The following is a 13,330-nucleotide window of genomic DNA, read 5'->3' on the forward strand; positions in this document are numbered from 1 at the left end:
ATAGACTGATTTAAAAAAAAACCCCAAGGGGGGGGAGAAAATCATTAGAGAACAAATAAGTAAATAAATCCCTCTCTCCACCCCCCAAGATAATATTAAACAGTAAGGTAAGAAAAGGGGGAGGGGGGGGATATAAACCGGAGTGGGGGAAAGTCAAACCAACATCCATTATCTCTTACAATTTATCTAAGAGAGTCCAAAAATTCCTTAGCCTTTTCTGGCAATCTGAAGTTATACACGGATCCTTCATGGTTAAAGCTGAGTGTCGCTGGGTAGCGTAAGAAGTACTGAATATTTAAGTCCCTTAAACGCTTCTTTGCCTCATCGAATGCCTTCCTCTTTCGGACCAGAGCTGGGGAAAAGTCCTGGAATAACATGATTTTGGATCCTTTATAGATCATGGCTTGGGAATCTTTTCAAAGATTTCTAGAAGCTTCTAGGAGTAACTGCTTCTCCCTATAGCTCTGCAGCCGGAACAGGACTGGGCGGGGGCGCTGGTTCAAGCCGGGCCCGCGTATTGCGACCCGGTAGGCCCTTTCCACCCTTACCTGGCCTGATCCAGCCTCCAGATTTAAAAGCTGTGGCAGCCACTGCTCAAGAAACGCTGTAAGCTGGCCTTCCTCTTCCCGTTCGGGAAGGCCCCACAAACGAATATTTTTTCGACGACTTCGATTATCGAGGTCATCAATGTGATTCTCTAAGGTCCGGACTCGCTGTTCGAGAGTCTGGACCCGATCCACGGCCGATTGCGCTGTAGTTTCGGAGGTCGCGGCCTTTAGCTCCGCCCCTCCGACTAGGCACTCGATTTCTTTAATGTCTTGGTCGTGCTTTTGCAGCGCGGCCGAGAGTGAGTCCCATCAACTTCGGGATTCTTCAATGAAAGCGTCGATCTTCGCATCGAGTTTAGAGATGATTTCCACAAGGCTTGCCACCGTAGGTAAGTCCCCCGGGGTGGCTGTCGACGCCTCTGCTGCAGCTGGAGAGGGTGGGGGAGGGGTTCCTGCTTGCTGAGAGCTGCGGGCTCCCTTCCCTTTGGTCATTTTTACTAAAAATTAGATTGTTTAAATTTAATACTAAGCAACTAATTAAATTAAACAGCTATTTTAAATGATTTGGTGAGTGTGGTGGGGGTGGGTGACCCACTTTACCCAAGTCTTGGGAGGAGCACTATAGACTCAGACTTGCTGGGTCGCCACCATCTTGGATCCCCCCATCTAAGAATTTTGAACATTTTAAAAAAAGGGCACCCTCATTCGTCTTAAGCTCTAAAGAGTACAGGCCCAACCAACACAACCTTCCTCATAAGGCAGTCCCTTCTTACCCCATGTATCATCTTTGGACTGCCTGTAATGCCATTGTATCTTTCCTTAGATAAAAGGCCCAAAACTATTCATGGTTTTCCAGCTATGGTTTGACTAGTGTCTTGTATAGTTGCAGCAAGACCTCTCTTTTTAAACTTGATTCCTTTTGAAGTAAAATCCAACATTCCATTTCCCTTCCTGATAACTTGCTGAATCTGGATGCTAGCGTTTTGTGATTTGTGCATGAGTATCCCCAAACCTGTCTGTGTTGTAGCTTTTGTAGTCTTTCCCCACTTAAATAATATTCAGTTTTTCAAATACATTCATTTAACTGTTCACCACTCAAATAGTTCTCTGCACCATTGTGCTGTGGTCTGTTTTCTCATCCTGCCTGCAATCCTTGCTCAAGTTCACACAATCTGCAAGAACCTGAAACCTACTGGACAAGTGAAAGGATTGAAGTTCCTCTAGAGCTACCTTTTGGGTTCCCATACTTACCTTACACTGTCACACTCTCCTCTCTCTGACTGCAGATCAGATTCTAAGTGCCTAGTTTAAGGGTTGTCTCTACCTCCTGGAGTAGTGCATTCAGATTAATTTCTCCCCTCTGCGTATAGAGTCTGAAGCTTAGGTTCCAGCATTTGTTAAAGACCAATTTAATGTTTTGGATATAATTCTTCACCAGAACTGAAAGATGAGATAGAACTTTAGTAGAGTTGTGAAACAAACTAGCAAAGAAACAATAGGTGCTCTAATTTTATAGGAGAAAATTAATGGATTTCAATCTCCTACAAAAATGTTTAATAGAACATTTTTCAGCCAGTACCGGATATTACCCAGTTAGACACTGGAAAGTTCTCTTGAGAAATTTTTAAGTGGAAGTAATTAAGATAGCCAGAACAAAAACAAAATCAAATTGAGTTTATTTTTTAGTTTATTTGAGAGTACTTATGCACTTCTGATTGCTGAGTTTATCCAGTGAGCAGCCAAGTTTGAGCTTTGCAGGCCAAGAAAGCCCAGATTAAGACATGATAGAAAACCCAAGGATTGTGGATGCTGGGAGGGCATATTGTGATGAGGACATGCATAACCTACTAGGGGATAGAGTTCGGTTGAGTGAGTGGGCAAAAATTTGATTGATGGTGTTTAATGTAGGTAAGTGTGAGGTCATGCACCATGGTAGAAAGAAGATTAAAAGGCAGACTATTTTATAAATAGAGAGAGGCTTCAAAAAAATGTAGAACAGAGAGATCTAGCTTTTTTTTTGTGAATGAAACACAAAATGTTAGCCTGCTGATGCAGCAAATAATTAAAAGGCAAATGTAATTTAAGTCTTAAGACTTGGCTTTTAGAAATAGGAAAAATCTTGTTACAACTATACAGGGTGTTGGTGAGGCCCTGCCCAGAATGCTGTGTCCAATTTGGTTCTCCGTATTGAGGAAAGAATATGCTGACATTAGAGACAGTCAAGTGAGATTCAGTAGGCTTTTTCCCGTGATGAAGGGGTTGACTTACGATGTGTGGCTAAGCAGAGTAGGCCTTTATTCATGCAAGCTTACAAGAATGAGGGGTCATCTTATTAAAATAAATAACATTTTGAGAATGTTTGACAGGGAAGATGGTGAGATGATGTTTCCACTAGTGGATGAATCTTGAGCTAGGCAGTCATAGTTACTGAATTAGAAGACATTCATTTAAAACTGAGATGTGAAAGAATTTCTGCTGAGTGCAGTGAAAGTCTGGAATTCTTTAGGCTTAACTCGCTGGGATAGATCGCTGAAAGTATTCAAAGTGATGGTAGATTGAGTTTTGAGATAATGAAACATCGAAGTCTGAGGAGCTGGCACAATAGAGGATCTGAGGCCTGGGACAGACCAATCATGATTTTATAGAAGAGCAGGACTGACTTGAGGGAATGAATGTCCTAGTCCTGTTCTTATTTCCAATGTCCGTAGGAAGTGGTGGACAGTTTGAATTGCTTTAACCTTATCCTTTTGCATTGATGTTCTGGGCTCCCTCTCATTGAATATCAGGATGTTCATTGGAGATGTTGCCCCTCTCGAGGTCTTTAATTATCCATCATTATTTACTGGATTTAACAGAACTGCCAAACTTCGATCTGAACCTTTAGGTATGGAATTGCTAATAGCTTGCTGCGTTGACCTTTTTAAAAGCAAATAGCCCTATATTGTAGCTTGCTATATTTGCATCTCAATTTTAGATCTGCCTATTACTGGTCATGATGAGCTTTTTGAATTTCTTCACTGAACCAATGTTGATTTCCTGGCTTGATGGTTTTGGTTGTGTGCACTCTTATGTTACAGATTGTGGTAGAATGCAATTCTGCTGTTGATGGTCCACAACTCTTCAAAAATGTATAGTTTTGAACTATTAGTTGTGTTCTAAATCTATTACATTTAGCAAGATTTCTACACTGCAAAGATTTAATCATTTTTGACCATGAAAATCTATTGTTAACCAAGCCAAATATCTCATCATTCTTTTGCATTCTGAGTGACTGAGTAGCGTTATCATGAAAACTGCACTTTATGGAATTTATGATGTCTGTCCCTTCCAGACAATCATTTTGTACAGCTTTGCCCTTTTGCAATCATTTTATGAGGTTTACTATCCTTATGATTAAATCTTGTAAATATTAATTTACAATTGACAACAAAGGGCAGAAATCCAATGAGTTCAGTTTGTGCTGCTTGTGCATTTTGTATATGGATTCCAAATACCAGTGTTTACTTTGTCAGTGAGAGCATTCTTAAAGAATCAGATCTGATTTGACTATGTGCACTGCCAGTTCCTCCCATCTGTCTTTTTTTTCTAAAACCGTGTCCTTTCTGCTTTGTGTCAGCCCCATTAGCAGATGTTCTATTCCTTTCTCTGCATCAATTTTAAATTTTGTCAGTTCACTGGGACCTGTACTCCCTGCAACTAATTCCAATCAGCATAAATTGAAACAGATCAAACTAAATTTGTTCAATTTTCAAATGGTTGATTCTTGCTTGTGCTAATGCAGGAAATGGGTTTATTTTTAATTTGTTAATTTTGTCTCGCCTTATAAGAAAATTGCAAATTTCTCTCCACACTGATGGTTTGAGATTAACAGTAAAGCAAATGAGATATTGGCCTTTATATGTCATTAAAGGACTTTCATTGCTCCTTTTTGCCTTTATTGAGCTTTTGCGGTGCTTTGCACCAAGCTAATTGCTTCTACTAATAAATAATCTAAAATCAATGCTGACAGCGGTTAATTGGCACACAGACTTTATTTCTTAAAGCACTCTGCCAACAACCTTCTTTAAATTAATAGCATTAAGTGCTATGAGGAAATAAATCTGAGGAATTGCCTGTCATTTACTGTCATGTCTAATAACTTTCAATAATGACTGCTGATAGATTTTTGTACATTCCATTATTGAAGTAGGTGCATGTAATTATTCTCTTCATTATATTTAAACAATTAGCAATATTTGACATTTCTTCACTATGAAGCTGCTGAGTACAATTAACAAGCTTCGAGGATTTTGGAATATCTTACTCCTTAGCATTTCTTTTTCAATTTCATTGAAGTACAATGGTTTATGTTCTACAATAGCAGCAGTCAAAATACCACACAAATAGAAATTTACTATTGCATGCAGATTCAATCATTTTCTTTGTTGTGCTACTTCATAACTTCTGTCATGATCAATGTTTATCTATTCATTTTACTTGTCCTTTAATCCTCAAAGGTGGGACTCAGCATAGGTTTAATTCGATTCTTACGTCTGAACCAACTCATCATATTCCCAATGGTATTCTACACACTGCCACCCACTTTAGAATTGGTACTGGTTTACTGTTTCACTGCTTTTGTCCCAGTATCCCAATCACTGTTATTAGATTCTCCCCATTGTTAGACAACTGATGAAAAAGGTAGTTTGGACAATTTGAAACAGGTAGACAAAATATAACTGAATAGTAGATTTCACTTGCCCATTTTGAGGTTGGTCTCTCTTGTAATTACTTTCATGTTCTTGCACTTTTACTCTGCTTTGCAGCAGCTGCCAATATTTCTATCTATCAAAAAAACAAAAAGGAATAATTGAAACCCTTTTTGTCCAAAAATAAACTGTTTTTACTTAAACCACAACTGAGCGAGAAAGGCTGTTGCCTGCTCCTTCCCCTCTATTGCCTCTGAAATTGGGAAGTGTTCTGTAATATGTATATATTTATGAACATTTAGTGGTGGTGTGTTACAAACTATTCAGAAGGCCTGAGTTGCTATGGCAGCAGGCACCTTGAAGTCTGGAGTTTGGAAGATGACAGTGGACGATCCAACTATATTTTTGGTCCCATGGCTGACCAAGAACTTCTCCTGCTTTTACTGTCTCCCTTGGCATAATGGAAGAATTTACAAATCAAGTGCACTTTCCTTGTCAGGCCAGTCCTGGAGTTGGATGGAACCCAGAGTGTCCAGATTAGAAGCATGGATTTTAAACAGTCATGGAGTGTTCATTAGGAAATTCTTCATAGACCTACGTGAAACCTGCTAGCTGCCCCTCCTCCATTGTCCACATGACCACCACCCTATTCATATCCTTGACACTAATTCCATCCCCTACCTGGTTAGTGTTTAGGATGAGCCAGACTGTGTGTCAGATGAGGTATTGAATTTGCAATGAGTTGATTTTCAATTTCAATATTTCCCTGGCCCATTGAGGACCGGAATCTTTGTGCAACTACCCGCTCCAGTTCGTTGTTCAATTGACCCATCCTGTTCACATTTGTATATAGTAAAACTACAGATCTTTGCTTCTGAGCTGTTGATCATGGTATCATTTAGCTTTGTCTTAACACAGAACTAGAACTCTTATCAGGAGCTGTATAAATACAATAAGATGTCACAAGATGCTTCATAGAGCAGTTATGAAGCAGAACATAACACAGCATATAAGGAGATATTCGGTCACATGATCAGAAATGTGGTCACAGCATTAGGTTTTAACAATTGCTTTTAAGGAGGAAAGTGAGGTAGAGAGCATTTTAGGAGCTAGGTAGCAAAAGACAGCCACTGTTGATGTGGTGCCTAAACTTGGAGTTATTCATGAGGCCAGAAGTTGAGAAATTCGGATATTTTGGAGTATTTGGAACTGGAGGAGATTGTAGAGAAAGGGAGGGGAGAGGCCAAGTAGGGACTTTAAAACCAAGCTGAGAATTTTAATATATAACCGTTGATTTTCTAGTTGTCAGTATAGTTCACTGATCATATATGTGACAGGCGAATAGATTTTTACTTTGATTTAAGACACGAACAGCAGCATTTTGGATGACCTCAAGTTTAAGGAAGGCATAATGTGGGATGCCAGCCAAGGGTGCATTAGAATAGTCCAGTTTGGAGATAAGGAAATGAATGAGGTGTTATTAGTAGATGAGTTGTGATGGACATGAATCTGAGGAATGTTAGGTGGGTGAAAATAGATGGTGATAATGCAAATGTAGGGTAAGGAACTGTTCTCTGGGTAAAATGTGGCATCAATCTGACTTTTGCCAGGAAGTCTACAGCTGGAGAACAAATTTTGGGTTGGGTGACATAAAAGATGGCATCAGTGTTTCCCATATTGACTGGGAGGAATCCAGTATTGGATGTTAAATACACAATTTGATAGTTCAGCAATGGTGGAGAATTGAAAGAGTTGGTGGTTAGGTCATGCTGCCCCTGAGTGACACCATCAGAAACCACAGTATTTATTTTCGTAAGAATGGTGATGACACCAGCTCTACCTCACTACTTGCCTCTGCTGTGAGAATGATGTCAAATGGACTTTTCCCTTGAGCTGGTTTTCTTTCCACTTACTGCAGGCCTGGTATGCTAGTTATGTTTATTGAGACTCTACCTGCTCAGTCAGTTGTGATGTTGTAGATTCACTCTTTACGATGAACATTGTACGAATATCCTGTACCATTCCTGCCCTCGTTGAGTATTTCAAGTGATGATCATTATAAATAATTATCAATGAATTAGTTTGAAGGGTGATAACCCCAATTACAAGCTAAACTTTTATTGCTAGTGTTGAGTTGTTGTCATGAGACTTTGAGGTCCAAAGTCAATGGTGAGGCCTTCCAGAACCACTCATTCCAGAATTAATGTTATTGCTGTGATATCTCTGGTGGTCCTGTTCTGTCCTAAAAAATATTAAAGAACAAGACAAGAACAAAAATTGCTGGAGAAACTCAGCATGTCTGACAGAATCTCTCCACAGTTGCTGTCAGATGTGTTGAATTTCTCCATCACTTTGTTTTGTTTCAGATCTTCAACATTTGCAGTTCTTTGTTTTATATTAATGAACAAGATGTAACTATTTGATAATAATCAAAACACATGACCAATGTTATTGATGTCAGCTTTTTAGTCCAGATGCTTATTTAGTCCATAATTCCATGTGGGTTTGATCTTCTATTTTGATATCTACTGTGCTACAGTTTAGTAAAAGGTTATTTTCTGGGCACTGGTAAATCAAATCAGAGCTTTTGTGACTCAACTATTCGTATTTTTCATCAATGCTGTATTTTTGAATGCCAGTTAGCCTGTTTGCACGCCTTCAAGCTTTAGCCCATCTTGTAGCCAGGCCTCATTGGTAGTTGTTCCCTGCTACTCTGAAAGCTGAATTTTTGGTTCCAGCTGATTTGTTTTTATTTTGATATATTTGAAAGCATTGCTGTTCTTTTGTTAACTCTCAGCATCCACCCATCGGTCTTAATGTTTTCTTCAGTCTTTTGAGTTGATGCATTTTTTACTAATGCTCATTGATGTACAGGCAATTTAATATGCACTTACTTTTCATCAGTGCTTGGAACCATGTGTTTCCCATGAGTACACATGCATAGTTGCCCGCAGTCGGTGGTGTCAGCAAACTCTCCTTTTTATAACTAGGTGCTTCTGACAAGTAGAAGTCATTTTAAGACATGTCATGTCATTGGCTTTGTTTTCAGTTTAGAAGAATTTGGGATGAGCACCTCTTTAAAAATAATTAAATTCTGAAGCAAGTTATTCAGTTTAGAAGACATAACTGGCTTCTAAACCCCACACTGTTATGTCTCTCCTAGAGAAGGATTTCAGGGCAGTTCAGGGAATAAGTTACCTCGTATAAGTGTGGAAAGTGTGTGCACGTTCAGCTACTGACAGAGCATATTGCAGCACTGATGAAAGAACTCGAGGACCTTTGGCTCATCCGAGAGATCTTTCTGGACAAGACCTTCAGCGAGGTTATTACACCGACCATACCAGAAGAGAGCAGATGATGAGGAAGGCAGAGAGGAGACAGGTGCAAGAGACCCTGGGGGAAGTACCTGTCAGGAACAAGTTGAATCTTTTGGAAACAGTAGAGACAGATGACGCTGCCAGTCTGCGAGGCGGCCAGGTCTGTCAATCAAAAGTTGGCGTGGAGGCAGAGCGGAAGAGTCTGACATCGCACAGAGCCGTGGTAATAGTGGACTCCATAGTGAGAGGAACTGACCAGGGTTTTTGTGGCAGCAGGCGGGACTTGAGGATGGTGTGTTGCCTTCGTGGTGCCAGGGTTAAAGACATCACAGACAGAGTGCAGGACATCCTCAAGGGCGAAGGTGAAGAGCCGGAGGTGGTGGTACATGTCGGCACAAATGACGCCGGGAAGAAGAGGAGGAACATACTACAGCGGGACTTCGGAGAACTAGGAAGAAGGCTGAAAAGCAGGACATCCAAGATAGTTATCTCCGGTTTGCTTCCAGTTCCTCGGGCTGGTGAGGCCAGAAACAGGGAGATAACAGACTTGACCATGTGGCGGGGGAACTGGTGCAGGAAGCAAGGATTTAAATTCTTGGATCACTGGGGTATGTTTTGTGGTAAGCATAAATTATATAAGAGAGATGGTTTGCACCTTAATAGGTTGGGGACCAGCATTCTGGCAGGCAGGTTTGCTACTGCAACACAGCTACGTTTAAACTAAGTAGTGGGGGGGAGGGAACAAACTGGATGTTTAAGAAGGAAATTGAAGGGAAAGTTAGAACAAGGGAAGTCAAGAAAGACAACTGTATCAATGAAGCAGAAAACTCTAAAAGGGATCATGCTGTAAGGTTGAGTGAAATAGGAGTTGATGGGAAGAGTGAGGGCAGTAACAAATTGAAAATACTATATATGAATGCACGAAGCATTAGAAATAAGATGGATGAGCTTGAGGCTCTTTTGGAAATTGGCAGATACGATATTGTGGGGATAACTGAGACATGGCTTCAAGTGGACAGGGCCTGGGAAATGAATATTCAAGGCTACACGTGATATCGTAAGGACAGACTGACGGTCAGAGGGGGTGGGGTGGCTGAAGACAGAAACAGGGGAATATATTACGGGGAACAAAGAAATGGCAGAAGAATTGAATTGGTACTTCAGATCTGTGTTCACTGGGGAAGACACAAGCAATCTCCCTGAGGTAACAGTGGCTGAAGGACCTGAACTGAAGGGAATTTATATTTGCCAGAAATTGGTGTTGGAGAGACTGTTAGGTCTGAAGGTTAATAATCCCCGGGGCCTGATGGTCTACATCCCAGGGTACTGAAGGAGGTGGCTCGAGAAATCGTGGATGCGTTGGTGATTATTTTCCAGAGTTCGATAGATTCGGGATCAGTTCCTGCGGATTGGAGGGTGGCTAATGTTGTACCACCTTTTAAGAAAGGTGGGAGAGAGAAAGCAGGAAATTATAGACCAGTTAGTCTGACCTCTGTGGTGGGAAAGATGCTGGAGTCTATTATAAAGGATGAAATTACGACACATCAGAATAGTAGAAACCGGATAGGTCAGAGTCAGCATGGATTTATGAAGGGGAAATCATGCTTGACTAATCTTCTGGAATTTTTTGAGGATGTAACTCTGAAGATGGACGAGGGAGATCCAGTAGATGTAGTGTACCTGGACTTTCAGAAAGCTTTTGATAAAGTCCCACTTGGGAGGTTAGTGAGCAAAATTAGGGTGCATGGTATTGGGGGCAAAGTACTAACTTGGATTGAAAGTTGGTTGGCTGACAGGAAACAAAGAGTAGCGATAAACTGCTCCATTTCGGAATGGCAGGCAGTGAACAGTGGGGTACCGCAGGAATCAGTGCTGGGACCGCAGCTTTTTACAATATGTATTAATGATATAGAAGATGGTATTAATAATAGCATTAGCAAATTTGCTGATGATACTAAGCTGGGTGGCAGGGTGGAATGTGAGGAGGATGTTAGGAGATTACAGAGTGACCTGGACAGGTTAGATGAGTGGTCAGATGCATGGCAGATGCAGTTTAATGTGGATAAATGGATGCTTATCCACTTTGGTGGCAAGAACAGGAAGGCAGATTACTACCTAAATGCAATCAATTTAGGTAAAGGGGCAGTACAAAGAGATCTGGATGTTCTTGTACACCAGTCAATGAAGGCAAGCATGCAGGTACAGCAGGTAGTGAAGAAGGCTAATAGCATGTTGGCCTTCATAACAAGAGGGATTGAGTATAGAAGCAAAGAGGTTCTTCTGCAGCTGTACAGGGCCCTGGTGAGACCACACCTGGAGTACTGTGTGCAGTTCTGGTCTCCAAATTTGAGGAAAGACATTCTGGCTATTGAGGGAGTGCAGTGTAGGTTCACGAGGTCAATTCCTGGAATGGCGGGACTACCTTACGCTGAAAGACTGGAGCGACTGGGCATGTATACCCTTGAGTTTAGAAGACTGAGAGGGGATCTGATTGGGACATATAAAATTATTAAAGGATTGGGCACTCTGAGGCAGGAAACATGTTTCCGCTGATGGGCGAGTGCCGAACCAGAGGACACAGCTTAAAAATACGGGGTAGACCATTTAGGACAGAGATGAGGAGAAACTTCTTCACCCAGAGAGTGGTGGCTGTGTGGAATGCTCTGCCCCAGAAGTCAGTGGAGGCCCAGTCTCTGGATTCATTTAAGAAAAAGTTGGATAGAGCTCTCAAGGATAGTGGAATCAAGGGTTATGGAGATAAGGCAGGAACAGGATATTGATTAAAGATGATCAGCCATGATTATATTGAATGGTGGTGCAGGCTCGAAGGGCAGAATGGCCTACTCCTGCACCTATTGCCTATAACAGAAGGTAATTTGTGAAGTATTCAAACCAGGAGCATTTGGTTAGAAATTTTCAGGTTTGAACTGAAAGTTTAGGCTCTGATTCAGCACATGCGAAAAGGACTGGGCAAACTGTCTCCACAGTCCATACCAAAGAAAATGTTGGAATTAGTTACATAGCACCCTAATGAGTTGAAATGGGAGTTAATCTTTCTGGACTTGAATTGCTGTAGCGGATAGTGCCTTTAAGTGGGTTGAAACTTTGTTTTGCTGGGCACATTTAGTTTTTGCTAATTGCGATATTTAGATAGTTTAGGCAGACTCTTACAGGGGTCTAGACAATGTATGCTTTGACATGATTTGTGGCAAATCCAGACGAGCCGTCTGGCAAGGCCTGTTCTAATGTCTAAGTGTCTTTCTGCATCTTAGTGAGGTGACATTCTCGCTAGCCATCAGTGAGTTGCCGGTTAAGGGGCATTATATTGTTAAATGCATTTTTAAAGTCACAACTTGCCTTATTAATAATCAGCCCCCCCCTCCTACCAAATAACGTGGACATTGAGCGTTCCTGACATGGATGTCAGAGCAGGTGCCTGTGACATCAGCCAGCCCTTGTCAGCAAACCGCCCCCATGTTGGACACTAGGCACCAATGTCTGTGAGCATGTTTCATGGGCACTGGCCATGCATCCACAGATATTGGCATTTGGCATGTGCCAGCCTCTAACAACCCTCTGACTCACTTACGTTATGCTTCTGCACTTCAATGATACACCTTGGCTGCGCTGGCAACAATGGATTGTTGCTACAAGGTTGGAGTGCACTCATGGTCACACATCAGGCTCAAGAATTTGTTTACTTACTGTCATAGTGCTCACCTGCGTGAGCCTACGTGGGTGCTTGCAACATGCCTGCCTTGCGTTGTTCTTTAGTATGGACACAAGGAAGGTTATCACAGTTGTCAACAGTTCTCTGTTATGCCAAGGGAGATATTTTTGCTTGGAGGGTTCTAATAGGTCCAGGGTACTCACTGATATTACTTTTGGGGTTTGTCATGGTCACCCCACCATCAGTCAGTGTTGGGGTTTTTCATAGAATCCCTACAGTTTGGAAACAGGTTATTTTGGCTCAACCAGTCCACACCGAAACTCTGAACAGTATCTCACTCAGACCCATTCCCCTACCCCTTTACTCTACATTTCCCCTGACTAATGCACCTAACCTACACATCCTTGAACACTATGGGCAATTTAGCTTGTCCATTTTACCTAAATTGCACATCTTTGTACTGTGAGAGGAAATTGGAACACCTGGAGGAAACCCATGCAGACCTGGGGAGAATGTGCAAGCTCCAGACAGATTGTCACCCGAGGCTGGAATTGAACCCTGGTCTTGGCGCTGTGAGGGAGCAGTGCTAACCACTATGCCACCATGACAACTTGAGACCAGTTCTCTCTTAAGGGGGTGAGCAGCCTGAAGTTTGGCATCCCAATACCCTTCGCGAAAGTGAGGACTGCAGATGCTGGAGAGTAGAGTCAAGATTAGCGTGGTGCTGGAAAAGCACAGCAGGTCAGGCAACATCTGAGGAGCAGGAAAATTGACGTTTCTGGCAAAAGCCCTTCATCAGGAACATTCCTGATGAAGCGCTTTTGCCCGAAACGTCGATTTTTCTGCTCTTTAGATGCTGCCTGATCTGCTGTGCTTTTCCAGCACCACTCTAATCTTGATCTCAATGCCCTCCTTGATTCTTTTTGCCCAATTCTGGGCAATTTTCTTCCTGGAATGAGAAAGAAGCAGGTGTTAAAGGAGATTAAAATTGGCTGGCACAACTGTTGCCTCTGCTGCAGGTTGGGAGATGTTCCAAGTGAGTAAGAAGGCATCGCAAAGTACATCTCGGGTTCGTGGTTTCAGGTGTGGGGTTGGGTGAAGGCAAAT

General features: G+C 41.8%; 1 protein-coding gene across 3 annotated transcripts in view; it reads left to right on the forward strand.

Annotated features, from left to right (window-relative positions):
• Window positions 1-13,330, forward strand: part of lnpk (lunapark, ER junction formation factor) — a 96,814-nt gene that overhangs the window by 40,666 nt on the left and 42,818 nt on the right. The window lies entirely within an intron of this gene.

This window comes from Chiloscyllium plagiosum, unplaced genomic scaffold (genome assembly GCF_037043375.1).
Source record: "Chiloscyllium plagiosum isolate Xiang-an unplaced genomic scaffold, Cpla_swu_hap1 HiC_scaffold_7, whole genome shotgun sequence".
NCBI classification, from domain to species: Eukaryota; Metazoa; Chordata; class Chondrichthyes; order Orectolobiformes; family Hemiscylliidae; genus Chiloscyllium; species Chiloscyllium plagiosum.